At 35.0% G+C, this 14,437-nt stretch overlaps 1 long non-coding RNA gene across 1 annotated transcript; it reads right to left on the bottom strand.

The window, feature by feature from the left end:
• Positions 1-5,505: 5,505 nt before the first annotated feature.
• LOC145999448 (uncharacterized) lies at positions 5,506-10,094 on the bottom strand. Its single transcript, XR_014443390.1, has 4 exons — positions 9,943-10,094; positions 7,816-7,953; positions 7,185-7,311; positions 5,506-5,636 (listed from the first exon to the last, which is right to left on the bottom strand). It is a non-coding gene; the product is annotated as an uncharacterized LOC145999448 (long non-coding RNA).
• Positions 10,095-14,437: the final 4,343 nt, after the last annotated feature.

Genomic DNA, 14,437 nt, shown 5'->3' with positions numbered 1-14,437 from the left:
TCTATAGGCTATTTATTTTGTCTTCTTTTTCTATTTTTCGTACCTTGTTACATTTGTACTTGGTGCAGAGTCTGAAGAAGACCTTGCTAGAAGGTTGAAACGTTACGTTTAGTTTATGTTTTATAATAAAATAAATTTCTGCCTTGGTCAGCACATTGAGTTTTTCATATCATGGAAACAAGGCTTAATGGTGTTATAATCCTACATAGAGTAGTAGTTCCGGAAAATCCCATCAGATGGCATATCGGATAATTTTAATCGCGAATTCCTCATGATTCAGCGCACTTGCCGTCCTGCTAGTTGTCGTTTCCTCTAGCCATTTTAGAGAGCCATTCATATCACATGACAGCCATCTTGTCAGACACAATGTCAACCGTTCACCTAAGAGCATTTACACATGTGAAGAATCAATTGACATGTGACCTAATTATTCCAGTGTAAAGACTTTTCCTAGAGTTACGGGAGAAATATGGAACGCATGTCGATAAAATGTTGCGTTTGTTGCCACCTTCTCATTGTCAAGGTCGAATGCATCAAATTCGATTACAACCGGCTAGAGATTTCTACGACCGGGACAAGAACAAAAGTTAACCCCGCCCCCTTCAGACAGAAAACGAAATCATTCAAATCTATTTGATGCATCAAACACGCATTGATTGACGCACTAAAGTGTGATTCTCTTCAAAGAATCAGGTTTAGTGTGTTGCATTTTTCTACATAGTAGCCTCGTCCCGTTCGCTGCACTTTTTGACTCTATCTGCACTCGCGCGTCTATATTTGGTTACACGGTGCAATATCGACTCGTCTACTTTGTTGATTTGTGTATTTGGTGTCTACTTTCTGGAGCGGTGTAATGTGTGGTGTATGTCAGCTTATCCTCTACTTGGTTGAACGTCATTTCTTTCCACCAGCCTGCCACCGCACAGTGGGATAGAATCGAAAAAAGCTGGCCATTGGGGAAAAATCGAAAGTCCCAGTTTAACGTTGTCTTGTGTACCGACCGTTAGTTGGAACCCCAAAACACAATTCCTTGTAATTTTTGTAATTCCGGTGAATTTTTGGCCGCCATATTGGATCCGCCATTTTGTTTTTGGGAAAAATATTGTCAGATTCGTAATCAGCGGTCCCGAAAACCCCCGGGTAACGATTTTCGTTAATATTTATCAATATTTGTGAATTTTTGGCCGCCATATTGGATCCGCCATTTTGTTTTTGGTAAAAATATTGTCAGATTCGTAATCAGCGACTCCAAAAACCCCCGAGTAACGATTATTGTCACGATTTTTCAATTCTGTCTCGAGTTATTTGATGATGACCACCTTTTTCGAATTTTATCCCACTGTGCACCGGGATATTTACAAAACCTAGAGTGTTGAAGAACCAGAGGTATATAACGCTGTCTTATTGGCTGTGCGCACCGGAAGTGTTCATGTTCCTTGTCCGTCGTTCCTTGTTTGTCTGTTTGCAGGATAAGTATGGAAAGATTAGACTCGTGATTATTTAGTAATAAAATTTGTAATCCAATTGTCGAAATTATGTTACGAAATATATATTTATGAGAAAAAAAACTGTTAAAAATTGTTTTTGAATCGTTTTCAGGTGATGATAATCAATATGAAGCCATCGTGAATAATAATGTTGATATCTGAAAGCACTTGTAACATGAAGTAATTACTGCATTAAAGGAGAAATTTCATATCTTGGAATGTACTAAATAAATCAATTTCTGTATAATCAACCATGGACGTGACATAGTGAATTTTACAATAAATGGAACGATGCATAAGTAGTACAATGTTTGCACTGATATGACTTTAAATAAGAAAAGCATTAACTTCAAGAAGAGTTCTGATTTTCTGTCTTTCAAAAGCATATAAAATGTGCTCAAAATTAGAATCAGTTTGAAGGAGTATCTTACCTTGTTGGGTTGGCTCTCTGAAATCTACATTGTCAATTTTAATCCTGCCATCTAGCGGTTCCTTGGAGGAACACTGTATTAACTTCTGGAATGACAGCCAATCAGAAGTCACATATCGCTGGAGGTTCTGCAGCACTATATGGTTTGTAAATACTCCACCGGGATACACCTGCACTACACCTAGTGTCAAAAAGTGCAGCGGACTAGACGGGGCTAGTTCGTAAAAGTACCAAAGTGCGTCACATGATGCAAGTGGGTATATTTTTCTATGTTGAGCTGCACTTTTATGAATCAATTGATCGCATCCCATTTCGCCCAATGACTTACCAGCTCCTGTCAACCAGATCTGACAGCTGTCCGCCATTTTAGGCGAAATGGGATATCCCGTTTCGCCTAATTCCATTTAGCCCAAACCGGCGAAGGAAATTTTTGCTGGTCCGGTCCGGGACCGGATTTCGATGACCTTAAAATATCTGAAAAATGACCTAAAAAATTACTTAAGATATTTGTCTTTATTTCAGGGTATGACAATTAGTACGGCATAGTTCTTATTTCTGTAATGTTAGAACTGCACTTTCAAGGTGTATGTGAATGTTACGTATAGAAATCTGTAAAAATCTTAACTTTTTCAATATTATTTTTCAGTACGTAATGTTGAGCGGCGTGTTGCTTTGTTCTACAATCACGTGGCGATATAATTTTTTGTTTTCATTGTTACAGCCATCAAGGCGATAAATATCAGTTCCTGGCTAAAATGAGCGAGTGAAACGAAATGCAATTACATTACTTTTTAATGTTTTTGCAATTGTGCCAAGAAAAAGACCAGAAAAAGAAATAAAACGCAAAAGATCACCGAAAAATGACGTAAAACTTGAAGAAATTTCCTAAAACTTTATAAAATATAGAAAATATGACGAAGAAATGCCAAATAAAATTCACATTTGTATAATCAGAGGTTCATATTCAGGATTTTAATACATAAGAGCAATGCATACTACATGAGGAAAAAAAAGAGTACATGCCATAAAAATCCGGGCCTTGGTGATAAATAAACATAGACACCGGACAATTCGGAACAAGTGCCGATGCTAATTACGAAGTCACATGAGTCAAATAATCAAGAAGGAGCTTTGTAGCACAATCCATCAGCCGGGGGCATTTGCCGTATTTTCTGTAAGAAATTAGAAAATATACTCAAAGTAACATATTTACAAAAATAAACATAACACCAATATAACAGCCAATAGCCATAATCGTATGCTAAGCGCTAAGAAATTATACGTACAGTGAAACACAGCACAAGATGAACACTGTATGACACAGCATCAACTTAATCGTATGAACTCATAGCTCCACTTGTCAGTCTATCTTTTAGTAGGCAGAGACGATCGGTAATACGTCGGCTGGTTCATTGACGCTTCATTTTCTGCTTGTTCTTGTCTTATCGCTTCAACAAACATGAATATGTTGGTACGATCTCTTCCAAATGCCGAGTTTACACTGTAAAAAGTTGACAGTAAAAAAAACGGTCCAAGACCGTCAATTCTCGCTGCCATCCAGATACCGTAAAAATTACGGTGACCGTAAATTTCTTTTTACGGATACCTGTATATTAAACGGTAATATACCGTAATTTTAACAAGTTTGTTTTTTAAAAAAATACGGCATAATGCCGTAATTTAAACAATAATTGGCTGTATTTAGATGGAATACCTTTTTGCATATTGTAAAAAATGATACCTTTTTGGCCAGACAATGTCAAAAAGTTATTTTCACATTACATATTGATGATTGATTTTGTTCTGGCATAGGTATAAAATTTCCAATTTCACTGCCAATGTATGTGCTTAAAACACTCCTTGGCAGCACAGTTCATCGTTTTCCACGATACTAAGGCATTTAGAGAGAATTTTACATTTGCACAACACACAATTGATTTACGTACCCTTGCACAGGTCGACAGCAGTTAGAAAGTAAAAATTACCTGTTTAACTAGGGGGAAATACTGAACTACGAATTACGTATTAGAGTCCCCTTCTGGCTTCTGTAGTGGACTGGTGAGCTAACGTCCCATAAAGCTACATGTGCCAGGTATGAAACCCAGTTCATACATGAGTATCATTGTATTTATTATACCCATTCCGTCATTTATAATCATTATCACATGTAACCCAATATGCAGAAAGAAACAAAAATACCAAAATAATAATTACAACTTATAAATAAAATAGCATTTCACCAACTCCATAACCATCAATGTCATACATTTTCATTGGACAAAATTAACATGTTCTTGAAGGCAAAGTTTTAATTATTTTATTAGATACTTCCAGGCCCTCTGATGGCACAATGCTATTATTCTTACCTTGTGATCGAGTCCTGAGTTCAATACCCTGGTGGAGGCATAATGCAATGGTTTGGATTCCACTTCAAAACTGTAGGTCCAGCCCCAATTAGCCTATCTGAACATAAAGTGGACTTGAAACTATACCTCTCCATTTACTACAATATGTATGTGTGCGCGAATGCATTGTAAGGATATGATACATTCACAAAGAAAAACAGTTATGATTAAAAGGTGAAATATGTTTAAAATCCTTCCAAGCAAAAAACAAATTCTCAATGTTTTCAGATATTCAGGAATCCTGTGAACATGGGCGTCCAGAAGGGGGGCAAGGGGAGCCATGGCCCCTCCCTGGAAAATGAATGTGTACCTAAAAATTATATATTTCACACATAATTTCATTTCAATCACAGTAATTTATGTTAATTATTATAAATTCGTTGAAGAAACATGATAATTTCAGACTGAAATATTGTTTTTTGAGAGGGCACCACTATTTTGGAGGAAAATATGTGTCCTTTGCCCCCCTGGAAAAAATTACCTTACTTGCCCCTCCCTGGAAAAAATTCTGCGGACTTCCATGCCTGTGAATAACATAATAGAAAGCAGAAAGGAAAACATAGCCCTCAAACCTTAAAATTTCAATGTTTTAGCATTTATGGAAATACATTTCCATAATGAGACTACTTTCTTAGTACAATAATTATTATTACTTAAATTAGGAAATATTACAAAAATATCTGTAATTGAACTGAAAAAAAATAATTTCACTTCAAGTTCCTCACAATGCAACTAGTAAATCACAAATTGCACTCATAAACACACACAATACTATAATAAGCCGAAGTTTTTCTGTAGGCAAATGATGAAAAGATTCTCTCTCCTTGGCCACATGAATTCTACAAAAGTCTGAGAAGTTCCTAGATCTGACTTTATTCTCATCTTCAGGGTAAAGGTAAAGAAGTAATTCTAGCCTGAAGATAGTGGCATTATTCTCAAAAGTTCAGAAACAGTTGCAGAACCCACTTGATCGATAGCCCAAGAGAATGAATTCAACATAAAAAATTAATAAATCAATAAGTAAAATAAGATTTTAAAAAACCTGGATTTTACTGACATTACTACCAATCTTCCATCCCTGCTATTGGTGCAATCCTCAAATACTTTTCAGTTTTAAAAATGGAATTTTCAAATGAGATATAATAATTCAAATAATATAAATAATTTATTCTAATCAACCAAGTACATAATTATAATTTACTTTTTATTTATTTTCACTTTACACTTGTTTCTTTGCATTTTGTCAAATAATTACTACATTGCACTTGTGCTTTTTTCTTCTTAACTTAGGACCCTTCTGCTGGATTAAATCACCTGGGAAGAAGAAATATACCATTAAGGAATTTGATACAAAACCAAATGCTATTGCAGCAGCATAAATTTAAAATTTCATTAATTCTCAAGTAACAGAATAACATTGTCAAAGGTGTTCAGTGGTGTGTAAGCTCAGTAGTCGTTTCCCATGAAGGCACATGGTTCCACATTATCTACTGGCTACAGTGGAGATGATGTGATCAGTACCATGTTTCAGCTGTCTCACCCCCTCCCTTCCCAGTTACCCATAGAGTAAACTAATTTGAAAAAGTAACTATACTAACTTAGCTACTAAGCCAGCCCTGGTTTATTTCAGTCTGTAGAGCAATGACATGGTATGCCAAAGAACTTGGTTTGTGTCCTGGTCAAGCCTGAATTTTCTTTGCAAAAATTTCTACGCAGTACATCTCCTATGTGAACCATGACAATCCAGTTAGTTGGGTGTCTTTACTGCCATGAGACAATTGAAGTCTGCATTATGTCAGTTCAAAACAAGAAGAGAACTTCTTATGTACGTTTTTGCAAGTTTTCATTTTCAGTGTCATTACGAGTATTATTAAAGTGGTTAACAGAAAACAAAACTAAAATTCAAAAAAGCAATGAAACAAGAAATGGAGATACAATAACATGCTGTACTGTAGCCTGCATGTTGAAATGCAATCATGAAAATATGTATTCCATATTTGTTTTTATTTGTAAAATGACATATATCATCATCGTCATCAGTATTCCACCACGTTTTCCACATTTTTAGAGAAGTTTGCAGATTTCATCCATATATTTAATAGAAACATAATCCATATTTAATGGAAACATGGTCTCCACTTAACGTTTCATGAAATTTAGTGTATAGCTGTGGTAAATTATGGTATCACAGCACTGGTGGGGCTCAACTTCCACATTGCGCTGTGCCTTCATGTCATGGTGCATGATGGGCTTTACCTTACTTCCGTTCCGTGTGTGCCAAATCATATGGTAAACCCAGTACTGCATTCAGTGTTTAAACCATTCATCTTTTAGATCTAAGAGACAATACTAAGATGAGAAATGACCAATATTATGATTAAATAATAAATGGTACAGTGGGATGCACAAGTATTGGGTCAGCAAATTGTCCATAACAATTTTCATTCATATTTCTCTTGCTTCTTTCGTGTTTTTAGGGACTGACCTTTTATGTATGCAAGTGCTGGTGTAGAAATTTTCAGCAGCTTGTTTGACATTTTGTTTCATTTTTTTAAGCACTCATTTCGTAAAACAAGGGCAATAAACATGGCGATGGACAATTTACTTTGCAATTCTTATGCATCTCATTGTACAACAAACCACATCCATACTGACAAGAAGACTCAAACTCTGAATGTTTGGTGATTAAAGTATGGGTTTAGCACTAAAACCACATTGCCACTGACCCAACCACCTGTTTTATGCACTGAATTGATGTGAATATTTCAGGAGAATTAAAAATATTTGAACTACAAATTTGGAGCTTTTTAATTATTATGTGAAAGTTTGTGCAGTGTTCCATTCACACATGATACAACACACCTTTTGCCAAACTCCAATGTGTTGCATGCTTGAAATGGATACTGATATAGCATTTAGGAAGCCAAGCATTCTATCAATCCTTGCTCAATTGAAAGCATAATTTCCATGCATTCTATTAGGGACGATCCTGTAATAACAATAATAAATTTAAGAATCTCATTCAAAATATCAAATATATGAACAAACAAAAAAAACAACTTGCATTCAATACACGTAAGGGTTATTTCAAAGAATGTCAATTGGCCCACTTTTAAGGAAAGCCCACTCTGACCTTAAATAGTTACAGGAGTTTGTATGATAAATTGGCAGCATTTTTTAAAAAAGTAGGCCCTGTGTGTTAGTATCAATTCAAGTAATTGTTCAATTCCATGACCCACTCTTTCCACATACAGCCATTCACATGGGAAGTAAAGGTAAAGGGATTGAATAATAGTTGTCAGAACACAAGATTGAAAACTTTCAATAACCTTTACCATGATTTATTTTATTTATCTTTCAAGCTAACTTCCAACCATTGAGTGAGTAACATTTCAAATTTCTTATAAAAACTTATTGGATCCATTTCTAATGGGAGGAGGGGTGGGTATTTTGTTGCTTCAGGTTCTAGTTGAAAACATGAAAAGCAACTTACTTGTGGATCTTGTCCAAAAGAGGTTCCAATGCAGTTTCTAGGACCTCCCACAGAAATTTCACAGCTCACTACCCATTGGCACAGTTCTTGGCATATCTTTTACTTTCCAGACTTAAAATCAGAATTTCTCATAAAAACCTGTAATTAAATGAATTTTGAGCATGAAAACCATAAATTATTAACAATTTTGAACAGGTTTAAACTTAATGATAACAATCAAACCATAAATTACCTAAATCTACTGTATTAAACTTATATTGTGTCATTGTTTTGATTACTAGAACTTTAAATCCAAATTTTGTCCAAAATTGCAATTCTTGCGAGAGAAAAAGAATTTTAAATCAGTCATAAGATACCTAATTACAGTTAAATATGCATGAATGCTAATTGTTGCAGTCATAAACAGTTTAAACTTGAAGGGAAATACAAAATAACACCAAGAACTAACATCTTTCATGTCAGTACCACTCAGTTTTTATGTAAAAGTGTCATTCTTGGAAAATGCCGCAAAACCGAAGGAATTTTGAATTATTACAAAAATTTTGCTTTTACTTCACATTATTTGCTTAGAACTAGCAGAAGGATTTTAAGTGGATGCTCAATATGTTATGGAACATCCAAATAGTTAATATTAGTGAAAATCAATGTTGCCATCTTATTTTTTTAGAAAATTCCTCAGTGTTCCGCAGATAAAAATTTCTAAGTTTCAATTTTGTTTTCACATACAAAGTTAAATATAACACCTCCAACTTGTGTAAATGTACACTATTATAATTACTCATAAATTTGTATTTTTAACCATTCACTTGACATTTTGTCAAAATTATGTAATTCTACTTACCTAAATACAAAATTATGAATAAAATGAACAATATTGGGAGACCAGTTCTTCATTTATAAATCTCCCATGGGATTAAATACTTCTCAACAGATAACCTTAGCTAGATCAAAATATCTTTACTCTGATGGGGTCTAGAACCCAATATTGAATTTTACTATAATTTTGGGACTTTCAGATAAATTTCGGCTAATTTCCATGATTTTTTTTTCAGTGTACAGGATAAGTGAAGGAAGGGGACAATTGAAGCACACCGTGTCATTTTTTTCCCGTAAAGCTTTTAAACCCTTCCCTGGAATTATTTATGTGTGGAGGTTCAGGATTAACAGTATCATTCAGTCACTACTGATGAAATCCATACAATTTCAGCCAGTACTTTTAGGCTGTTATGCCAGATGAATAGTTAGGTACCCTTGACTTTCTGTACCACCAAGTGAAAGTTTTTGCATTTTTTATAAAGATTAAGTTGTTTATGTAGCTTTTCTGCTGTTTTTAGCTCAGGGAAATGAGTTATGGTGAAGTAAAGTACCTAGTTTCCTTAGCCAGAAGCAGGGAAGCTCGAAGGCTTTGTGCAAGTGCACCCAAAATATTAATAATAAAAGTCAATAATTGAAAATAAATATTAATTTTACATTTTAAATGTATTATAAAGTAAAGTAAATCAAACACGAAGGACTTAAAACTCACAAAACCAAAATAGAAGTGTAACTATTGTTAGTAGTGCCAAGTTTGGTGACGTTATCATTTGCACGTATTTTAAGCTATTTGAATGTGCATACACCAATTTTGACCAATAAAAAGTTGCGAAAGTACTCCGAGATAGGAGGTTTTTAATTTACGTGAGCTGTGGTTTGGGATCAAATATCGCGGTTGTTCGTGCTTTCCGCGCTTAGAAGCACATTCTATGTTACATAAAACATCAAAACCTGTCAAGTAAGAAAAAATTGTACCTCAGAGACTGTTACTAAACATTTCTACCATCCGTAACTCGGCTATTGCAAGTTTCTGCTTTCAAAAATTTCTGAGTACTACTTGTAAACAACAGACACGCACTTCATATATCGTTTGTATACTACCTAATGAAAGTGACCGGTATTTGCAATGTGGTACATGTGATAAAGACATCGATGAATTTATATCTTCCACTACACAAGCAAATTGAATAAATGCACGTGGTTTTGGCTTCGTTGCATAGTACAGCAGTACAATAATAATAATATAGGACTAATAAACTGTGTTACAATGAATTTTCATTCCATTATGTTAAAAAATAAAAACATTATACGTACCTTGAGTTATGTAGATTTACTTTCCACGCAGGCATTCGAAGCACAACCATCGATAAAGAAGCACAACACAGCAACAAAAACATACGCTTCGGCCATGTTGGCCTGTGAAAGTTGACAAGCGACACAAATGCGCATGCGCGGCTTGGTCTAAAACGGTATGGAAGTATTTCCGATTCCACGGTCGAGTCCGTAAAATTTTTACGGTAGGATGTATTAAATTTCACGGTAACTTCTAACAGTGTAGCTTCGAGTGCCAGCCTTCCATGTTATTGAGTTCATGTCTTAAGTCCACTTTATTCACAGTAAGGCTAATCGGGACTGGACCTACAGTTTAAGATGGGATTCGAACCATTATGCACACAGAGAACTAAATGCATCATATCGATTGATGCACTATAATGCATCGATTGATGCACTAAAGTTTGTCTTGTAGCTTCTTCAAAGAATCAGATTCACATTTGATGCATTTTGGTGCATTTTTGTATGTCGTGAAAGAAACACCAAAGTGCATCATTTGATTCAAGTGAGGATTTATTTCAGTCGACATGCACTTTAATGCATCAGCTGATGCGTTTTGATGCAGCAGCATGCATCTTTTTTGATGATGCACTTAAACGTTTTGTCTGAGCTACATAAAGTCTGTGGCTCAGACCAAACGTTTAAGTGCATCATCCAAAAATTATGCAGGAAGGTGATACGAATAGATCCAAAAGGTAGAAAAGCAAAAACCAACATGGAAATACTGAAGCACTTTGAAGGTCATAATTGTTATACTATCTGTGCACTGTGTAATGGGTACGTAATAAATAAGGAAAATAGTACAGCTGACCTCAATTATATTTAACCAAATAATAAGCACTTCTCGTGTTGATCAGAATTAGAGGATCAATAGAAAAATTCTAAGATAATGGAATGGATGTAAAATGCAAATGTGTACTGGGTACCATTAAGGTAGTAATGTGGGTGTTTATCGTATTATAATTTGACTATATTTCACTGTAACCATAAATTGTATTTCATTGTTTTATTATACTGCATTGTTTATGATATTGTAAACAAACTGACGTGTCCAATATCACTGAATATATATGCAAGTAAGGTAAGTTATTCATGGATGAAATAAATCTTATCTTATCTTAATACAAGCATTTTTACATGTTAGTGAAATATTTTTGCTTCTTTGCAACAGGCAGCTAGCGGTTGGCAGTGGCAAAAGATTGCAGAATTAATGTTTGTCAGGCCAAGGTCAGCAATTGCATCAAGCAAGTCCACAAGAAACCCAAGCAAGACTTGCTCTGCAAGCAGGGGCGGATTACAGTGAAGGTGAGTGTCTTTTTAGCACATTTATTTGTGATGTACACGAACTTTGGTACCAGTTTCATAGATCAGAGACACATTAAAATCGGATATTTTGTGTTTCGCATGGTTCGTACTTACCAATTGTGTATTGCGGAACATAGTTCAAGTTGCCATTATGCTTTTTACACGAAAAAAAAAACAACAATTTTTCACACAGAGAGTAATTTCTTTGACTCCTTTTTTCGCTTCCATAACACAGAATATGGCGGGCAAATCGTGACTAGCGTAGTGAGCATGCAGTTTTTCCAACATCCTTCACCCAAAAATACCTACTATCGTGTTCATCAGTTGTGCAAATTGTACATCATGTACGGGTAGCTGACGGATAGCCCCACGAACCATTATGCACGGTAGCTGACCGATAGCCCCACGAACCATTCACGGATAATCCCACGAACCATTTCCGATAAGGTTAGGTTAGGTTTGGTTACGTTAGGCAAGCATTGTAAACAAAAAAGGAGGTTTGAAACACTGACAGGGGCTTACGTCATCAAACGTACGCAGCATCCGGTTGTCGTATGGCAAGCAAATGAAAGCAATGGCAATTGTGCGTCGGTGAGATATTTCTCTTGAAAAATACATGATTTCCCGGTCAAATATATTCCACGATAAAAAAAATACCTCGATAAACGTTGTAAACCTTGGGAGAAACTCATTTCCGTAAGTAGTTCCTTGTGTAAAATTGAAGAAATGTGTCTCCGATGTATGAAACTGTTACCCAAAATTTAAGAAATGTTCTTTTTGCAAAAGAAATGTAGAAGAACTTATTTACCACACGTCGAAATGAATGTAGGCATTGTATTTTTCATTGGTATTGGTATGTGGTAAAATTTACATGTTCTATTATTAGAAGTGTTTCACAGGAATACTATTACACAGCCGTGGCTTGTGTTGTCTATTCATTCAATTCAGTTATCCTTTATTGAAGGGCAAGGTTAAGAATGCAGCTGTTCTGCACCTAATCGTTGCTATAAGCAATGATCTAACACTGACAATGGCAGAATCGAACGAAATTAATATATAGGCAAAGATATACACATCAGTAATGTAAGTACAAACATAATCTGCATTTGCATTTTTAAAAATGTGTAAGCAGACAAAACACTAGAAATTTGTGGCCTCTTGCTGCAGTGAGCTTATATATAGAAAGTGCTTCTATTCTGATTTTTTTCTTTTAAAAAACAGAAGGTAAATGTTGGTAATAATGCATATTCTGCCTGTTTCAGGGAAACCTGCATACCACATGGATGAGACTAATCCATATTGGGCTCCCTTTGTTGCTTATAAAAATGTAGCAAGGAACCAGAAGTATGTGAGGCAAATGCCAACAGTGGTTCTAAAGTTGCACAGAAGATATTCAAATATCACCAAGAGAAAGGTAAGGAAAATACACCACACTTCTTTTATTTATACATTGATATGTTGTATAAACTTAATTCACTCACACCAACTTTTGTAACAGATACTCCATGTAAGGGAATATGCAATTTTTCTGTGAAAATTAAGTCTTACAATGAAATCAACATTAAATATTTAGTATTTAATCAAAGTTAGTAATCGTAATAATATTCTCTTTCAAATACAGTTTTAGAGACTACTCAGCCTCCTGCTTTTTACTATCATCTTTCATCATGCATCAAAACACAGTCTACGATCCCCATCACATGCTCTGAAACATCACTGTATTCCTCTGTATCTGACACATGCACCTTTTAACAAAACCTTCCTTGTCGTCATTACTAAAACCCATACCAGCCTCCCCGATGCCATATCGGTAACGTCGTCACCTTGTAATTAAACCATCCCAGCCTTGATACCTGGTGGAGGCACATAAGTGTTTCAGATTCCATTTTAACTGTTGTAGCTCCAGTCCCAATTAACCTATCTGTGCATAAAAGTGGGAGTTTTAGGTCCTCAAGTTATGTGCAAACTTAAGATGTTATGTTCACATGAACTTCATGCACATAAACTCCCCTTGTCTTAACAATATCATCCATTTTTTTTGCATGAAACTGCAGTTTAATAACTAATATGCGAATAATAGTTACATATATTATAATGTCAAGTTTCATGTATTTAGAATACTTCTTGTTCTGTTACATAATGACACACAAAGTCTTTTCATTTGTTATAGAGCTCACACTACAGTGGAGCACAATAAGGATCCATGCAACTTGACGGAAGTGTTTTTAGACACAAAGTGTTTCTATATATACAATTACTAACTTCTAAAATCTATTATAAATGCATAAATGTATGTTCACACCACCAGAGGCATGTATGAGTCTTGTGAGGAAACGGAATAATAAATGTGACAATATAAGTTGTAATTTTTGTTGGTTTCACCATATTTAAATGTAATTTACTAGATTTAAAATTTCCTTTCCCCTGTAACATATTGAGTGAAATAACATTTTGCTAATGAACCAGAATGCTTTTTGAAATGACATTATTGCTATAAAACTAGATCAATTTTGACAAATAATGGGTAAAAACGATAATATTCTATGGATCATGATAGTGATCCGCGTGATCATTGATGAGTATTTTTTCCATGCAACCAGCAGTGTTGAACACGTAGTAAGACATATTTTTACATTGCCATGTTGGAATTACACATGCTGCTTTCATCGAGCTGAATAAATCTGTGTAAACAAATATGAAAAATCCAAAGATAAGTGGGAAAGTTAATTTTTTTCGCACTTGTGTGTGCAATATCTATTTTTATCATCACTGGTTCAGAATCAGTAGCATCAAATATGGGCACATTATCACATTGGTCCATCCGAGCCATATATTTTATTCATAATTGGGAAAAGAGAGACGCGGTAGTAGATAAATATAGAGAAACTAGTACTCACTTTATCAGCAAAACTTTTTTCATCTCTGTTCTATTAATTTCAGTGGCCACTGCCACCATCCTCGTTGGAAGTATGTCAAGCAACAGTACAAGTTCCAACGAGGATGGTGGTAGTGGCCACTGAAATTAATAGAACAAAGAAGAAGAAAAAACGTTTCGTGGATAAAGTGTGTACTAATTTTTGTGTATTTATCATACATTTTATTATTTTGCATTTTCTCTTTGTGATACGTGTACTATTTATGCTCTTCTTTTCTTTAGGAAATGAACACACTG

The sequence above is a fragment of the Lepisma saccharinum genome, chromosome 15 (assembly GCF_977018435.1).
Source record: "Lepisma saccharinum chromosome 15, izLepSacc3.1, whole genome shotgun sequence".
Classification (NCBI taxonomy): domain Eukaryota; kingdom Metazoa; phylum Arthropoda; class Insecta; order Zygentoma; family Lepismatidae; genus Lepisma; species Lepisma saccharinum.
This window is presented reverse-complemented; position numbering and strand designations above follow the sequence as displayed.